The sequence below is a fragment of the Lepisosteus oculatus genome, chromosome 14 (assembly GCF_040954835.1).
Source record: "Lepisosteus oculatus isolate fLepOcu1 chromosome 14, fLepOcu1.hap2, whole genome shotgun sequence".
NCBI classification, from domain to species: Eukaryota; Metazoa; Chordata; class Actinopteri; order Semionotiformes; family Lepisosteidae; genus Lepisosteus; species Lepisosteus oculatus.
The window spans coordinates 50,594,246-50,613,234 of record NC_090709.1 but is presented as its reverse complement, the minus strand read 5'-3'; the positions used below and the strand labels follow the sequence as shown (position 1 = coordinate 50,613,234).

The window sequence follows — 18,989 nt, the reverse complement described above, 5'->3', positions numbered from 1 at the left end:
CACCTCTACACAGAGAGTGGTGGGGGTGGGGAACAAGCTGCCCAGCCCTGTGGTTGAAGCCGATACCCTGGCTTCTCTCCAGACACAGCTGGGTGAGCTCCTCCAGTCAGGACAGGAGGCTCTTCTGTACACAGAGGGGGGCGGGGGTGTGGAACAAAGCTGATACCCTGGCTCCTGTCCAGACAGAGCTGGGTGAGCTCCTCCAGTCAGGACAGGAGGCTCTTCTGTACACAGAGTGTGGCGGGGGTGTGGAACAAAGCTGATACCCTGGCTCCTCTCCAGACACAGCTGGGTGAGCTCCTCCAGTCAGGACAGGAGGCTCTAGTGTACACAGAGGGTGGTGGGGGTGGGGAACAAGCCGCCCAACCCTGTGGTTGAAGCCGATACCCTGGCTTCTCTCCAGCCACAGCTGGTTGAGCTCCTCCAGTCAGGACAGGAGGCTCTACTGTACACAGAGGGGGGTGGGGGTGGGGAACAAGCCACCCAGCTGTGTGGCTCCGCCCCCTCCCCTCCCCTCTGTGACTCTGCTTGTCTCGGCAGGACGATGCACCAACAGAGATGCCGCACGGCCGTGCGCGGTCGCAGCAGGACCCGGGCCCGGCGAGGCGTCGTAAGTCCACCCCTCCCGCCCGCCGTCCAGCATCCAGCGTCCAGCGTCCAGCCCTCCTCCGACTGGCCTCTCCACCCCCAGCAGCGCTCGCTGTATTATAATAATAATAATAATAATAATAATAAACTTCACTGATAGAGCACCTTTCACACACATAGCAGCGCAAAGCGCTTGACAGACCAGGTCTCACGGTAACACCTCCAGACGAGGAGAGACACTTCCAGTGGTGATCTTGACTGAGGACACGCCTCGGCTCAAGAGACAGGGTCGCAGGTCCATTATAGCCTTCTGAGAGCACAGATTGCCTCTGAACGTCCCAGACTCTTACTGGACACACTGTAGAGACTCACCTGTCCAGACTCTCACTGGACACACTGTACACACTCACCTGTCCACACTATCACTGGACACACTGTAGAGACTGCCCAAGGCCCCTAGTCGCGACACGACTGGGCTGGGCTATTTGGTCAGAGCTGTCTCGGAGATGGGCTGTTTGGCGTCTTCACAGGTCACACCGGTCAGGCCGAACCCGGACTGGCAGCGGGAGAGGTCCCGGCCCAAGTCCCGGTGCTTTTCCGTAAGTCTGACCCGATCGCCTTCCGCGAGACTGGACCGGCCGCCCTGTGGTGGGCCCGGTGCCCCACATCTACCCTACAGCTCCCCACACTGACCCCTAAACTCCCGATATCCTACAGCTCCACACTCTGACCCCTAAACTCCCGATACCCTACAGCTCCCCACTCTGACCCCCACAGTCCTGATGGCCGAGAGGTCTCTGCTTGCTGTAGTGATTGAGTGAGCTCTGTGGACCTGACCTCTGTCTTGTGTCCTCGTTTCCAGCGTCTCCTAGTGGTCCGGCATTTCACACGACCTGAAGGTGAGATCTGGGGAGGAGACAGAGCACCCCCTAACACCCCTGAGCTGGGTTACAGGGTAAGACAGCTTCTTACTGTTGGACACACCTGTCCACACTCTTACTGGACACACTGGACACACTCGCCTGTCCAGACTTTTACTGGACACACTGGACACACTCGCCTGTCCAGACTCTTACTGGACACACTGTACACACTCACCTGTCCAGACTCTTACTGGACACACTGTACACACTCACCTGTCCACACTCTCACTGGACACACTGTCCACACTCACCTGTCCAGACTCTTACTGGACACACTGTACACACTCACCTGTCCAGACTCTTACTGGACACACTGTACACACTCACCTGTCCAGACTCTTACTGGACACACTGGACATACTCACCTGTCCAGGCGTAGTCTCTGCTCCTCATCCCCCCTGCGTTGTGTCTCCCCCTCTCCCCGCTGGACAGAATCCTGTGGTGTCTTCGTGCTTCCCCGAGCTCGTCCAGAAGCTGGAGAGGGCGGCCGAGCTGCAGCTGGAGCTCCCAGGGTCGCCCGGCTCGTCCCGCTCGGGCTCGCCCGGCTCGTTCCGCTCGGTGTCCCCCCCCTCCTCGCCCGAGAGCCCCCTCCGCTCCCCGCCCCCGGCCCCCCCCTCCGGCCCCCTCAGGCCCCTGCCCGCCCCGCCCCGCCGCCCCCCCTTCCTCGCCGCCATGCCCCTCGAGCCCCCCCTGCTGCCCGGGGCGGTGCCCCTGCCCCTGCCCCCGCCCGTCCTGCCCCCTATCGCCCGCCCTGCCCCGCCAGGCCCTGCCTGGGGCTCCCCGGTGCGGAGGGCAAGGAGAGAGGCTGAGATGTCTGACGAGGCAAGTGGGGCAAAGTCCGTCTGTCCGTCTGACCTTCTGTCCGTCTGTCCGTCTATCCTTCAGTCCATCTGTCCCTCTGTCCATCTGTCCTTTTCTCTGTCCTGTTCTTCTGTCCTTTTCTCTGTCCTTCTGTCTTTCTGTTCTTTTCTGTGTCCATCTGTCTTTCTGTCCTTTTCTGTCTTTCTGTCTTTTTCTGTCTTTCTATCCATCACTCTATCTATCCTTTTCTCTGTCCATCTGTCCTTCTGTCCATCTGTCTTTCTGTCCTTTTCTCTGTCTTTCTATCCTTTTCTCTGTCTTTTTGTCCATCTGTACTTCTCTCTTTCTGTCTTTCTGTCCTTCTGTCTGAGTCTCTCTTTTTCTCTGTGTCTGTCCCTCTCTCCCTGTCTCTCTCCCTGTGTCTTTCCATGTGTCTCCCTGCCTGTCTCTCTGTCTGTCCTGCGTTGTCCCAGCTGGGTCTCCCTCCCTCCTCTCTCTCCGTGTGTCTCCCTGCTCTCTGTCTGTCCTGCGTTGTCCCAGCTGGGTCTCTCTCCCTGTGTCTCTCCGTGTGTCTCCCTGCCTGTCTCTCTGTCTGTCCTGCGTTGTCCCAGCTGGGTCTCCCTCCCTCCTCTCTCTCCGTGTGTCTCCCTGCTCTCTGTCTGTCCTGCGTTGTCCCAGCTGGGTCTCTCTCCCTGTGTCTCTCCGTGTGTCTCCCTGTCTGTCTCTCTGTCTGTCCTGCGTTGTCCCAGCTGGGCCTGTCTCCTCTGCTCTCTGACTTCAGCTCTGTTCGCCGATGTCCCGCCAGCCCGTCTCTCTCTAAGCCTGTCTCTTGACTTGCAGGAGGAAGAGGAGGTGGAGACAGCTCTTCCGGCAGGAGAGAGGAAGGAGGTCAGTGCTGGTCCCACCCTGCCCCCTGTCCTGTCTGTGGTGGAGTTTTGCCATCTTGTCTGTCCCTGGGTCTCAGTGTCTCTTTCAGCCCTGTCTGTCAGTGTCTCTCTCGGCCTGCTGTCTGCCTGTCCCTGCCTCTCTGTCTCTCTCTCTTTCAGCCCTGACTGTCAGTGTCTCTCTCCTCCTCCTCTCTGTCCTCAGTGTGTCTCTCTCCTCCTCCTCTCTGTCCTGTGGTGTCCAGTGGGTCAGTATTAGTGGGCTACACCCAGGCTCACTCACTGCGAGTGTGATCTCAGCAGAGTCTCTGTGCTCTTGGGACACTTGACTCACCTGTCTCTCTCTTTCTCTCCCTGTGCTGTCCCTCTCCTGCCCCCTCTCTCCCTCCTCGGACTCCAGCTGGAGGAGGTCCAATCACCACCTCCTGTGAGACAGAAGAAAAAGAAGGTGGGTAATGCTCTGATCCTCTCTTTACTCCTGTCCAGTGTCCAGTCAGTGTGCCTGTATGAACCCCTCTCTCTCTCAGTGCAGTGTTCATGTACTGGAGTGTCCAGTCAGTGTGTGTGTATGAACCCCTCTCTCTCTCAGTGCAGTGTTCATGTCCTGGAGTGTCCAGTCAGTGTGTCTGTATGAACCCCTCTCTCTCTCAGTGCAGTGTTCATGTCCTGGAGTGTCCAGTCAGTGTGTCTGTATGAACCCCTCTCTCTCTCAGTGCAGTGTTCATGTACTGGAGTGTCCAGTCCGACTCTTAACGTGACTCTCCTGTCTCTGCTTCAGAAGCGCCGATGCGTCTTTTTGATGTCCCTGAGCTGCGTGTCGGTGGAGACAGAAGATCAAGACGAGCCGATGGAGGTGGCGGAGCCTGTAGCTCAGGAGAGGAAGAGCGAGGGAGAGGAGGAGCAGGCTGCCGGGAAGGACAAGAAGAGGAAGAGGAGGGGCAGGTGAGCAGACAGGGGGGCGCCGCCCGGTCATGTCTGTGATTCAAGGAGGAGTCTCCTCTTGCTGTTTGATGTCATGGTGACGTCTGTGTCTATGTCCCTCACACCTGCAATAACAATATTCTTTCCAGGTTCCTTTCCTGGTTCTGTGCCTGCTAACATCTGGACTGGACTGGACTGGACTGGACTGGACTGGACTGGACTGGACTGGACTGGAGCTGAGGGACACCAGACGACTGGACTGGAGCCTAGGGACACCAGACTGGACTGGACCGGAGCTGAGAGGCACTAGACTGGACTGGAGCTGAGGTACACCAGACTGTGCTGGACCGAAGCTGAGGGACCCCAGTCTGGACTGAAGCTGAGGGACCCCAGACTGTGCTGGACCGAAGCTGAGGGACCCCAGTCTGTGCTGGACTGAAGCTGAGAGACCCCAGTCTGTGCTGGTCTGAAGCTGAGGGACCCCAGACTGGACTGCACTGGAGCTGAGGGACACCAGACTGGACTGGACTGGAGCTGAGGGGCCCCAGACTGGACTAGACTGGAGCTGAGAGGCCCCAGACTGGACTGGACCAAAGCTGAGGGACCTCAGGCTGTGCTGTACCGAAGCTGAGGGACCCCAGACTGTGCTGGACCGAAGCTGAGGGACCCCAGTCTGTGCTGGACCGAAGCTGAGGGACCCCAGACTGGACCGAAGCTGAGGGACCCCAGACTGTGCTGGACCGATGCTGAGGGACCCCAGACTGCACTGGACTGAAGCTGAGGGCCCCCAGACTGGACTGATGACCTTTTGTTAAGCATCAATAAATTTTTTAAAAAAAAAATCTGTTTAGCTTTTGGTTTTTTCCCTGCCCCCCCCCCCCCAAAGTTGCTGCTGGGAGAGGTGTGAGTGGGGCCAGCAGGGGGCGCTCTCACCCTGCGGTCTGTGTGGGTCCTGATGCCCCAGTATAGTGACGGGGGACACTGGACTGTAAACAGGCGCCGTCCTTCGGATGAGACATCAACAGACGTTAATGAGACTCATTAACAATCCCGGGGTGTCTCTGGAGAAGAGTAGGGGTGTTACCCCAGTGTCCTGGCCTGATTCCCCCCCTGGTCTTGACCCATCATGGCCTCCTTATCACCCCCCTCTCTGAACTGGCTCCATCCCTCTGCTCTCCTCCCCACTGAGAGCTGCTATGTGCTGAGCGGACTGGAGCATCATCCAGGTGGGGGCTGCACACTGGGGGGGCTGGAGGGGATCCCCCTGACCTGGGAAGAGCTCAGAGTGGAGGGTCCAGACTTATTAATTATTATTATTATTCGTGCTGCACTGGGCTCCTGTCCTGGCAGTGAGAGGGGGACTCTGTGATCAGTACAGATACTTATGACTGTATAATAATACACGATAGAAATGGAAAACAGGGTAGCGCTGTAGTCTCTTCGAAATGTTTTGAACTGTCAGAAGAAGTTTTCACAACCCGGACTCGTGAAGGTACAGGTCTTCTCCCATCGTCCGGAGCAAGGTGAGAGGCCACCCCCTCGGGGCGCAGTATCCCCGATGCACCCCCCCCACCACCCAAAACGACACACACTTCTGTGACGATTGGGAGACCCCGGTTCGACCAGCCCCTGCGGTGGAGGAAACGACCCGCTGGAGAGAACATGCAGACTCCACACAGAAGGGTCACCTCTGCATTTATTCCAACAGCAAAACAACACCAGAGAGAAACGGTCTCCGAAAGAGAAGCGTACACCGGGAAAAACACGACAGGGTCATTACAAATGGGAATAGGAGTTCTTTTTTTCTTTTCCGGACGTCAGCTGTATCGTGTCCTGGTGATTTCTCCCGTTTCGAACGGAGTTTAATGTCGCGTTTCTACTTTATTAGAGAGAGACACTGAACTTTGGGGAACGTGACATCCACCCAGTATTACTAGTAGATTGATAAATGTAAATGTTCTTTTTCCCCCCGTATTATACCTCGCGAAATATAACGATGGCCAACTCCTTAAGTCGAAATTTAAACCCTTTTCACGCTACAAGACTCCGGACGTTTCCTTTTTTGCCCTCTTTGGCCTCCAAAATAAAAAAAAACTGGGATCCATTGTGGCGTTGCCAAATTAAAACGTCAACCACTTTTCGGGCTTTCGGAACTGTTTGTGTGGAGTCTGCATGTTCTCCCTGTGTTCTCCGGGTCCAAAGACAGGTTTTTGGGCTAATTGGCTTCTGGGAAAACTGGCCCTGGTGTGTGTGTGTCCTGTGATGGACTGCTGTACTGTCCAGGGTGTGTGAGTGAGTCTGTGTGTGTCATGTGATGGACTGGTGTCCTGTCCAGGGTGTGTGAGTGTGTGTGTCTGTGTGTCCTGTGAGGGACTGGTGTCCTATCCAGGTTGTATGTGTGTGTGTCCTGTGAGGGACTGGTGTCCTGTCCAGGGTGTGTGAGTGTGAGTGTGAGTGTGTGTGTGTGTGTCCTGTGACTGACTGGTGTCCTGTCCAGGGTGTGTGAGTGTGTGTGTGTCCTGTGATGGACTGCTGCCCTGTCCAGGATGTGTGAGTGAGTGTGTGTGTGTCCTGTGATGGACTGGTGTCCTGTCCAGGGTGTGTGAGTGTGTATGTTTGTGTGTCTGTGATGGACAGCCTGGACACCCATGAGACACTGTCTTCCTCAGAAGACTCTCACGGAGGGCACACTGTCCCTAAACCGGGTCTAGAAGAAACTACAGTGATCTATAATTCCTGTGCCTCGGAAGGGGTTATGACGTCTATGTCCGGCGCCCGCGCCCGCGGACCGGCGGTTCGGCGTCGCGCTCCGCAGCTCGAGCTTCGGTGCGAGGCAGGGCGGGAGGGAGTCGATGTGGCCTCGGCGCCATCTTTGCTGGTGAGTCAATTGTGACCGTTGCGGTACAATAAACCATCAATAAACCTTTTCCCACCCCGACCAGTATTTCTGTCGCGGCCCACGTCCCTTACAATCGACAAACTATAAAAAAACAATAGCCCTTCGCAACATTAAACGCCATTTTTTTTATTTTAAACGTCCGTTAGATACGCAGGTGGCTCGATACCTGTCTTAACCTCGCCGGCGTCTTTATACCGGCAAATGAATTTTATTTGGGGTCCCACAGAATTGTGACAGAAATGTCAGTGAACCACAATAAAAAACGAAACTTTTTTTTTAAAGGCGATGAATGGATTTTAAGAGTAACCGTGTAGCGACTGACGTAAGGAAAAAAAAGTTGTCTTTCCCTACGAAGACCTTTTGGTACAGGACTTTCTTTAAATATCAGTTGTGCATAGCGTTTTACAAAAAGTTGATGATGATCTTGGAGATAATTGCAAAGGAAAATTGAGATAACTACCAAAACATTACGTGTGAAACGACAGGACAGAACTTTGAACCCACAAAGAAACAAAGGTATGAAATATTGCCTCGTCATGGGGGGTTGATAATTGTAATAAGTGTAACTAATTTTCGTAAAGAAATGTATACTATGGGAGTCACACGTGAGATTTAGTGTATATACGTTTCATATTGTGCATATATACGGGGTTAAAAAGTGGAATGAGTATGATTATAAACTCGGGTGTCCTATAATCAGATCATTTTTGAACAAGCTTTGATTAGACAGGTGAAAAACAAGATCAGATCCTTGTTTTTAATATATTCTCACGTCTGAATATCAGCTTCTCCCCTCTGGCCAACATTTCAGGGCTCCCAGGTGTAGATCCCAAATTGAAACAAATATTCATTTGTCACCCAATTAAACAGTTAATAGAAGTGAGTGACCAGGGTAAATAAAGGTGGGTCAGTGTAAACTGTTTATTCTGGACCAGACTTTGTCATGTGTGATGTGTCATGACTTCTTATATTAAGTTTTATCTTTATATTTAGTTATACATGTGTAATAGATGCGATGTGTGTCATAAAAAGGTTTCTCCAGGGGAAAATCAAGTTGGTTTTAAAACCGTGTTTCCTTTGTAGGGTACGTTTGCATTCCAAGTGTGGGGTTTTTGCCTTTTTATCATATTTTGGATGTGAATCCGTGGTATTTTTGCTGAGACAAGTTGCCTTTCTTATACGCGGAGGGATCTGCTCGTGAGATGTCCGCTCGGTCCATTTCTGAGCTCAGTATAAGGTGTAGAAAGCATGACTGTCATCATAACCCGCCTCTCACCCAGGTGTGGAATAATGTTGTGACTATTGCTTCAACAATAACATGCTGATTGCATGTTTCTAGATGGGTATAACAGAGATCTCAACTACTGAGGGGCTGAGCTATATAATTGCTAACACTTATATAGCGCTTTTCTGGACACCCCACTCAATGCGCTGCACAGGGAATGGGGTATCCCTCTACCGCCACCAATGTACAGCCCCCACCTGGATGATGCGACGGCAGCCATAGTGCGCCAGAACGCTCCCCACACACCAGTTCTCAGTGGGGTGGAGAGCAGAGAGATGAAGCCAGTTCAGAGAGGGGGGTTATTAGGAGGCCATGACTGGTAAGGGCCAATGGGAAATTTGGCCAGGACGCCTGGGTTACACCCCTACTCTTTTCGAGAGACGCCCCGGGATTTTTAATGACCACAGAGAGTCAGGACCTCGGTTTTACGTCTCATCCGAAGGACAGCGCCTGTTTACAGTATAGTGTCCCCCGTCACTATACTGGGGTATCAGACCGCAGGGTGAGCGCCCCCCTGCTGTCCCACTAACACCTCTTCCACCTCTTAGTAGCCAATGAAAAATGGTAGCTTCCTCAGAGACACCGCAGGAAGACAGGAGTTTGTGATGAAAGTTCGAGAGGGATGGCCACACCCTAGTTCGGTCAGACTCGGCTGTCGATATTTTAGCAATCACTCCTGACTCCTCTCCTGAAACACTGTCAATACTGCACGTGATCCCCCTCTCACCCTCGCGTCCCTCTCTCACCCCGTCTCCACCTGTGTAGCTGCCCCCCCTGGTCACTCCTCCTCGCTGTGCAGGGGGGGTCCCAGCCTCCTCGTCCTCTGGCCAGGAGCCCTCAGCCAAGCGGGTTCAGCCAGATCATCACTCCATGATCCTTTCAGTATGCTAAATTCCTGGTGTTGTTTTTTTTCTCCCCAGAAAACTGACTGTCCGCCCCACCTCTGCGCTAAGTGGACGATGAAGTCAGGTTCCAGTGTGCCTGGTGTTTACAGGTAATACTTCAGACTGGTCGGCCTCACCTCAGGGTGTCTGGGCGTTTGATATTATACAGTTGCAATGCTGAGGCCTGTGACTGTGATGCTGTAAGGCTACAGGAGTCTCTCTGGAGATCCTGAGTGATTTCCGGCGTTCGTGCGGAAACACAGCCCCACCCTCCCGCAGTGTCCAGTCCGCAGAATTTCCTGGAGACGTGGTCTCGCCGATGGGCGACCCCGCCAGCAAGAGACTAGCTGAGGCACAATGTTCTGTACGGTTCAGTTAATTAGACGCGCACAGATGTTGAGCTCATCGTCCTTTTAATTGTGCCATCTATGCTAACTGTAGCAGAGATCGAACTATCAAGGTGACAGATCAATAATTTTAAATTAAATAGATGCATGATATTGCTAGCGCTGATGCAAGAGGCAAGTCAGAGGAACTGAACACAGAATGGATAGGAGTCGCAGTGAGTGAGAGAGGAATGAGCTAAATTATTTTTAATTTAAAAATAATTAAAACAATGAAGAACAGGAGACACAGTGAGAGAGAGGAGATCACAGGAAATACCTCAGTAACAAACATACTAACACACAGGACAGGAGACACAGTGAGAGAGAGAGAGGAGATCACAGAGAATCCCTCAGTAACAAACACACAGGACAGGAGACACAGCGAGAGAGAGGAGATCACAGGAAATACCTCAGTTTTAAGTGCAGACAACCGGACAGGAGACAGAGTGAGGAAGAGTAAATGAAACACAGTAGGATTGATAGGAGACGGGTTATGAAGAGATGGGACACACAGAGATGGAGAGAAGGGAGGCGACAGTTGAACTCGCTGGCTGAGTTAATTGACGCTGCTGTTTCTTTGGCAGATGAAGTCGGGGTCCAGAGTTTAGCTGACATGGCAGAACCATCCCAGCTCGGTCTCCTCCCATTCCTGCAGGTCAGTGCCCCTTCAGTCAGACCCTGTGTTCGGGGAGACACACAGGGAAGTCGCACACTGTGACAAAAGGCTCCAGAGACATCGCCGAACCACAGAATAGCTCCAGAGCATTTGTGCACCTTTTGGAATTCTTCACGTATAGTGAAAGGTGAAAATAAAACCAAGAATGGGTGACGCGTCTTTACACAGAGGCGGGTGGGGAACAAGCTGCCCAGCCTTGTTGTTGATGCCGATACCCTGGCTTCTCTCCAGATACAGGTGGATTAAATCATGGGTCCAATTAATCACTAACTACCAGACAGGCTTGAAAAACCAAATGGCTTTCTCTCGTTTTTAACCTTTCTTCAATTCTTAGAAAACCTGCACGCAGAAAATAAATAATTTGCATTTTTTTACTACTTCCAATGGTCAGGTCTGTGGGTATTTAAATCTGACTAGAATGTGTATTGTTCAAAATCTCTTGTTCACTATCAGTGTTGTTGTTTTTAGTGTCCTTCTCATTACTCCTGTGGGTTCTATACTGTGGTAAAGAGTTAAAAAAGTCCTCACTTTGTGCTGCTCTCGGTTTGTTGACGGTGGCGTACTCCACATCACTGTTGGGTAGTGTGATGTCTGTAGAGAACAGGATACAGGTCAATACTTATGTTTACTTATACTTTACAGGATAAGACTTACATTAACACCATACTAAACAACAGTGCTCACTGTTCACACATTTGTATTGACACTGTACAGACAACAGGACTCACTGTTCACACGCGTATTGACACTGTACTGAACAACAGGACTCACTGTTCACACACGTATTGACACTGTTCAGACGACAGGACTCACTGTTCACGCTTGTATTCACGCTGTACACAACAGCAGGACTCACTATTATTACAAATGTTCACACTTGTGTTTAAACTGGACAGAGCAGCAAGAAGTTATCATGATGTTTTATTTCTGCTAGTTTAATAGATAGAAGTAAAAGATCCTCACTTTGTGCGGCTCGGGGTTTGTTGACTGTGGAGTATTCAACAGCAGTATCTGTCTGTGTTAATTCTGCAAAGAATAAAACACGTGTTCTCACCTGTAACACTGTGCAGAGCAAGAGGGAATTCAATGAGTTAACACTGTACAGAACCGGACTCACTGTTCACACTCGTATTGACACTGTACAGAACCGGACTCACTGTTCACACTCGTATTGACACTGTACTGAACAACAGGACTCACTGTTCACACTCATATTGACACTGTACTGAACAACAGGACTCGCTGTTCACACTCGTATTGACACTATACTGAACAACAGGACTCACCGTTCACACTTCTATTAATACTTTTTTGATCAACAGGACTCAGTGTTCACACTCATGTCGACACTTATCACACTCGTATTGACACTGTACTGACCAACAGGACTCATTGTTCACACTCGTATTGACACTATACTGAACAACAGGACTCACTGTTCACACTTATATTGATACTTTTTTGATCAACGGGACTCACTGTTCACACTCGTGTCGACACTGTTCACACTCGTATTGACACTGTACTGACCAACAGGACTCACTGTTCACACTCGTATTGACACTGTACTGAACAACAGGACTCGTGTTGACACTGTTCACACTCGAATCGACGCTGCTCACACTCGTGTCGACACTTGACACTCGTATCCAGTAAGCCTTTGCTACCATTATCAAACACAGAAATCGTTATAATTTAATTTTAAAAACATGGCTAAGCATGGGTTTAAAGTATATTCAACAGTGCAGGTGCATTCAAAGAAATAGAGTTTCCCAAGCCCTCGGAAAGAATTACCATTTCCAAAGATGTCTAGTCTCAAGCATTAACATCCAAAGTACCTGTCTTAGCTGGGGCAGGAAGTTTGCCAAGCCACCTGAAAGAATTACCATTTCAAAAGATGTCTGTTGTAAGCCAGGTTCAATCATTACCATCCAAAGTACCGGTCTTCCCTTGGGGCAAGAGGGTTTCCTGTGTGTCTAGGATGTGTACTTCCCTTAAATAAAGGATGAATATGGGTACCATAGGTATTAAATCTCTCAAAGCTCAGAGTTAAACTAAAAAACCCTTGGTGAGTGTGTTATAACATGGATGGGTATTTATAGTCCAGTGCCTCCTATTTTACTAGAGATTCTGTTTGGGATTCAGAACTCGGGATCAAAATACTCCTAGGTACAGAGTAATTTTCACACCTTCCTGCTACCATGATCAGAGCAGTATTAGATTAAATTTGTCATTTATTGAAAGCCCAGTTTTTAACAATCATTTTCATTTGAACTTACTTTTTTTAAAAAAGGATCTGAGGTTCACTTCTTGAATTAAATCTTTTGACAAGAGGTAAGACTTCTATTTTACATTTAAACCCATGTTTAGCTGTGTTTTTTAGATTTAACTGAACCAATTTCTGTGTGTGATAATGTCCTTGAATTCTGACAACATCACACTAAATTACATGATATAAAACAGCTAATGTTTCTAGAGATAAAGTTTCTGGGATGCTTCTAATTACTTTGCATTACCAGGGACAGTTTAATTAACCTTGTACAGTACTGAAAGACCAAAATGCTTTTTTTAAAAGTTATTTAACATTTTATAGAACTTTGTCTACTATGGCAACATGATGAGCTTGGCCACTTATCTTAGGATAAAGATAGGAAAAAGGTTTATCTTTTGCACCTACCTGCCCCCCAGGGAAGGCCAATGCTTTCTATGTTGATGGTTCCCTACAGTAGACTGTACCTTATCTTCAAAGGTAATGTATATTGACCCAAATCAGTTTTGGAATCCAATCTACTGACGAGATGGAGCACATCCTTTTTTCAGGATTTTAGCATCATATGTTTAGTATATTTAGTCCCTAATGCTGAAAGAAATGATCATAGAACATTTGGACACTTTGTGGGCATGAAATACAAAGAAAATCATGTTCTATGGTACAAGATAAATACAAAACTTAAGCTTTTATTTTAATTAGATTTGTTGTTAAAGGATAAGCAATGATTTATTACATTAATATATGTGAAAATAACATTTTAGCATCATACGTTTAGTATATTTAGTCCCTAATGCTGAAAGAAATGATCATTTGTTTAACACGCACGGGTCTGTCTCAAAGGATGCAGTGCTCCTGAAAGGGCTCTCAAACCCTGCATTTCAGATGCCTAGCTGTATCCCTCACATGTGGCACCTCAGAATGACTTCTAACCTTACCTGTGGTGTCTTCAGTCCCTATTGCTCAATGCATGGTGTACGTACTACATACATGTGTCTTGAGAATGAGGAATGGGCCCCTGAGACAGTCATTTGCCTGTTTCACAAATGATCATATTTTACTAGAGATTCTGTTTGGGATTCAGATGTGCATTCGGATTTATTGGTACATGCCCAGGGCAGTAAGCAGTCTGAGGATTTATTTCCAGACAGCATAGAGCAGTGAAGCAGTGAAGTAGTGCATAAAGCATAAGCAATCATTTATTACATTAATATATGTGAAAATAACATTTTAGCATCATACGTTTAGTATATTTAGTCCCTAATGCCAAGGACTCCAGCAGTCTTACAACCACTGCCCTGTTTGCCTCGCCAGACACAATCTCTATTCTGTTGTAATCCACGATGTTCTTCAGGTGATTTATCATGTCCTTCCTCGCCTGTTGAGAGGCCATCCTGATCTCTTCTGCCGTGGCGTGCTTCATACACGCCCTCTTCAAGTGAGCAGGAAGCTGATCAAAAGTATTCAGGCACATCTTGCACACCAGGGGAATCCTCGTGGGTTTCTTTTGAAAATAAATAATACCATCTGTGTATAGAAACAAGCTAAGCCTGATTTCTTAAATTATCCTTAATTTTCTCTCTCATAGTTTGAGCATAATGATTTTATTGTATTTATATAAGAATTGCTCATTGCTCCAAAATAAATAATGGTTTCATAAAAAAGTGAACACTTACTTGGTCTCAGTCACAGACTTTCCAATAGAAGCCATTGTGGAGTTCAGCAACTGCAGGTCCTAGAAGTGGGGAAGGAATTTTAAAAGAGAAATTGAATTACAAAACAGAAGGAATGGCTGAGGGATCACTGAAATATATATATATACAAATTCCAAAGACTGAGTCGATATCTCCTTTAGGTGAGGACAGACTGGATCAAACAAAAACAACATTTGAAGTGAATTGCAAATGTATTGAGTTGTGATGCAACTGTAACTTGAACCTAACATGACTGGGGCGTGCATTTTTGAAATTGCATTTTCACAGCTGAAATACAAAATGAAGCTGATCGCAGTCCAAACTCAAGGTATTGTTGTAAAACTAAATATTCAACATGTTTCTACCTGTCCCTTTTCAGCTCACTCAGAAGTCCACAGCCTGCAGCCTGGTGCCTCTCTGTCTCTCCCCCTCCACTGGAGTGATCCAGCTCAGCTCTCTGAGGTTTGGTAGATACATCTTCTTCATGAGTAATGTAGGATCAACTTCTTCAGGCTGGAGGAAGGGCTTGCATTTCGGCAGTAGTAACTGACTGAGTAGTGACTTCTAGGACCTGGTCTTATCAGGTTGCTTTGCCACGTTTGTCTGTTTGTCTCTTAACACACCAAAGGGTTTCAGTTTGAAAGCGGGCGAAAACAAGTGATCACTTTTTGCACATTTGTCACTGCTGAGGTTGCTTTATGGGTCTATTTTCTATACTGTGCTGATCAATTGGAAATCAAATGGCAAAAAAGACCCGTTCCCACACCTAAGGTCAAATATTAGGAATCAAAACTGCTCGAGTGTATGGAAGCACACAGCTTTATTAAGATTTCCAAGTGCAAGATCTTTTTATTCCTAAAAGACCCTATTTATGTTGTATGAGAAATATTAATATTAATACAGAATCTTTTTTCACCAAATAAATGGGCTTCCTGACTTCAGAAAGCCTTCTAGACAAATACGAAAAGAGCAAAAATTCAATTTGGTAAATGAAATGAAAACACATACCCTACCAAACCTTGAGTACAGGCCATTCAGGGTGATAATACAAAACCATTTATAATTCAACAAATAAAACCTGTCAACTGCTAATCACCACTTATCATAAAAAAAATAAGTAGCAATACACAGTATGGGACTCTTGGGTGCAAGTTAAATCCATGCAAGAAGGGGGTGTAGTGTTATATTTCCAAATCAGATATGCAAATGAGAGATCTGGCCCAGCCAATCTCAAAGCTCCCTTGGTCTGGAATGGAGCTGCTCCCCTCTTCTAGTTATTCACACTGGAGTTAGGTTACATATTAGCACATTTCATCTAACAGTTGCTCCAGAAACAAAAACGTAAACAAATGACCTGGACTGTGACCACACCTATTAGAATGTAGTTCAACAGATAACTTGTAAACCTTGTCATAAGATTTTTTTGTTCTACAAAATATACTTTATTCCACAAAAAAAAAAACATCTCAAAAGGAACATCTCACACATATTAACACTCCATGTAATAAAAAACAACGGCGGAACGGAGATTGATTGTCCGTTATCAATCTTTGCAAGTGGGGGCGGATTTGCGCAATTAAGAGAGTCCCTCCAAACCTACCACTCGCTATCGTCCTTTAATCCCTGTATATCCCAAAGTCCTTTCCAGCGCTCCCTCGCCGTGGGGAAACCCCATTTGGCGACGTGGTGCTTCGTCCTCCTCCTGAGGTCCGCCAGGATCCTCTCTTCCAGCTCCCTCGCCCCCCACTTTATGTTGTGCCGGATGAGAGTGTTCCTCGCCTTCCACAGTCCTTGTTTTGTGAGGGACAGCAGCAGCCCCCACAGGTCCTGTGTCCCCTTGTCCAGTCTGGTGGGTGCCAGCCCCCAGCAGAATGTACTGGTAACTGAGCACTGCATCCGTTCCCAGGAGTTGCATAGTGTTGTCCATTCTGCCCCACACCACCTTGGCGAAGAGGCAGCTCCAGAACACGTGCTCCTGAGTCTCCTCGACAAAACACGTGTCCCGGGGGCAATGCGGATTCCTGGTTAGCGAGTGTCTGTAGAGGACCTCTCTGGTAGCCAGTCTCTTGTGCACAGCCATCCAGTTGAGGTCCTTCAGTTGGTTGTCAAGTTCTTTGGGCTGTGTCCTTTCCCAGACTTGTCTGGGAACCTGCAGCCTTTCGTCAGCGACCAAATGCCCCCTCACCTCTTTGTACAGGGCTCTGTGGTTGGTGCAGAGCTCTGGCTGTCTCGTGGCCTCGTACCTCCTGCTCCACTTGACAGCGTGGGTGTAGAACTTCGGTCACCTCTCTGCCTTGGGCCCAGTGTTTGACCACTGGACCAAGTGCCTCATCGGGACGGAGAGCCACAGCCTGACAAAGTACTGGTACTTGTGGCCAATGGGCTCCTGCAGCGCCCGACAGAGGTTGCAGTAGAAGATGCAGTCGAGTTTCAGGGGGAAATGTGGGACATCTCGAACCCCTTCCTCGACCGGCTGACACATCCGGTTTTCGAGTGATGTACTCGTACTTGCCGCCCCAGACGAGGCCGAAGATAATCCCTTGCAGCGCTCGTCTGGCCGGCAGCGGGTACACCACCGCCAGGTAAACCAAAGCCGGCAGGATGTCTGCTTTCAACACCATCACTTTCCCTGTGTAGGACAGCGACCGCGTTTTCCACAGACCCAGCTTCGCATTCACCTTGGCGATCCTCTTGGTCCAGTTATTGGTCTCGTTGTCCTGGCTCTGGAAGGAAACCCCCAGTATTTTGAGGGGCTTCGTGCAGAGCTTGAGACCCTCCGGCGCTGTCGTCCTGTGCTTCCAGGGCCCGAAGAACTTCAGTTTTCCCTTTCGGCGGTTGAGTTTCGACCCCGAGGCTCTGGAGTATTGCTCCATGACCTGCAGGGCCCTCCTCAACCCCCTGTCCGACCTCAGGAACAGCGTTGTGTCGTCGGCGTACTGGGAGATCTTCAGGGTTTCCCCCGCGCCTCCCGGTATCTCCAGGCCGTCGATGACAGGGTCCCGTCTCACCGTCTCTGCTAAGGGCTCTTGAAGAGGAGATGATGCCCTCCCTCATGGTGTCTCCGAGTTTCCCCCGGCGGAAGATCCACTTCCACCAGATCTGCCGCCAGGGTGTCCCAGAAGCAGGTGTAGAATTCCTTGGGGAGTCCGTCCGGCCCTGGCACCTTGCCATTCTCCATGGACAAGAGCGCCGCCTTCAGCTCCTCGGCCGCGATCGGACCCTCCAAGTCCTCCCTCACCTCCTCCGGTACTCGTGCCTTCAGCTCTTCCAGAAAAGCATCGCCTGCCTCCACCTCCGTCTGCTTTTCTGAAAAGAGCTCTGTGTAGAAAGCGGTGGCCGCTTCTACCTTGTCGCTCTCGTCCAGCACTTCCTCTCCATCTCCCCGTCTCAGGCTGTGGATCACCCTCTTTTTCTGAGCTCCTCGGACCTGATTGAGTTTGCGGAGCCTCTCCTTCAGGTCCCGTGCCCGGGCTGAATTGAAGGCTCCTCCCCCGTTAGCCGAGCTGTACTCCTCCTCTAGTTGTCTCTGGAGTCGTGCAGCTTCCTTCCTCTCCCAGGCCGCCTTCCATCTACAGTACGTCTGCGCCAGGGTTCGGGTCCTGTCTTTCACCGACTCCCACCATTCCACCATGGAGCTGTAGCCGTCTCTCAGATCGACCCAGCTCGCGTAGTCTTTACGGAACAGTGCCTTGAAGTCGTCTTCCTCCAGTATCTCCCGGTTCAGCTTCCAGTACCCACGACCGAATGCCGGCAGGTTGGTGTTAGCCACCACCGTCAAGCGCTCGTGGCTGGAATACCACTCCGGGGACACCGTAGCCGACTCCAGGGAGCAGGTCGTGTGCAGAAAGATGTAGTCCAGGCGGCTGCACACTCCCCGGGAGTTTTTCCATGTCGTTCCGGCGTCGTTAGGGCGGCACCGTCTGAAACCGTCTACCAGGGAGAACTGCTTGAGTAGCGACTCCAGCTCTGCCGAGCTAGCGTCGCTCCCCTTCTCCCAGTCGACGTTGAAGTCCCCGCCAAGCACCACCTGTCTGTTGGTGATGCAGCAGCTGGCCAGGTCAGCAAACACTTCCTTCCGGATAGAGGGTTCCGTCGGAGCATAGACGTTAATTGCTCTCAACTTCTGCCCCCTCCAGTCGATGTCTGCGACCAGGATCCGGCCCTGCACCACCGAGAAGGAGGAAACCAGCGTCATCTCTGGGTTCCCGAGGAGGATTCCCACTCCGGAAGAGTGGACCCCTCCTACGCTCCAGCATGATTCTCCCTTCGTCCATTCCCTGGTGAATGTCAGCTTGTCGCTTTCATCCTTCAGGTGGACCTCCTGTAAGAAACAAACTGAGAAAGACTTTGAGGCCAGATCATGAAAGACTCCCCGTCTTTTCACTGGGTCTCTCAGCCCTCTCACGTTAGTTGTTAAGAAGGTTAGTTTCACAGTCATGGTTAAACTAGTGAAAGGTAAACCTCCTCTCTGTACTTACAGTAGAAACTTGGGAGTCTACATCTGGGCACTGTTTAGCCTAGATGTAACTCCTCTCGTTCGGGTCCTGGGGGGAATATACTGGGCTCCCTCCAGGTTTCGCTGGGGACTGAAAAGAAAACATGCTGGACAGGTCCAGCCCTACCATCAGTCCGGGCTCCAGGGCGGCTTCAAAATAATCCTCGTCGTCCTCGAGGATACTCTCAGCCACCGCTTCGGGGAGGCTCCTTTCTTCCCTCTCTCGGGGAGTTTCGGGGGCCTCCAGTTTCTCCTGGGCTCCTCGGATGCAGCGGGTACACAGC

The 18,989-nt window shown here is 49.9% G+C and overlaps 1 non-coding gene across 1 annotated transcript; it reads right to left on the bottom strand.

Moving 5' to 3' along the window:
* Positions 1–15,133: 15,133 nt before the first annotated feature.
* On the bottom strand, positions 15,134–15,189 carry LOC138243839 (U7 small nuclear RNA). The gene has a single exon (XR_011192457.1). It is a non-coding gene; the product is annotated as a U7 small nuclear RNA (small nuclear RNA).
* Positions 15,190–18,989: the final 3,800 nt, after the last annotated feature.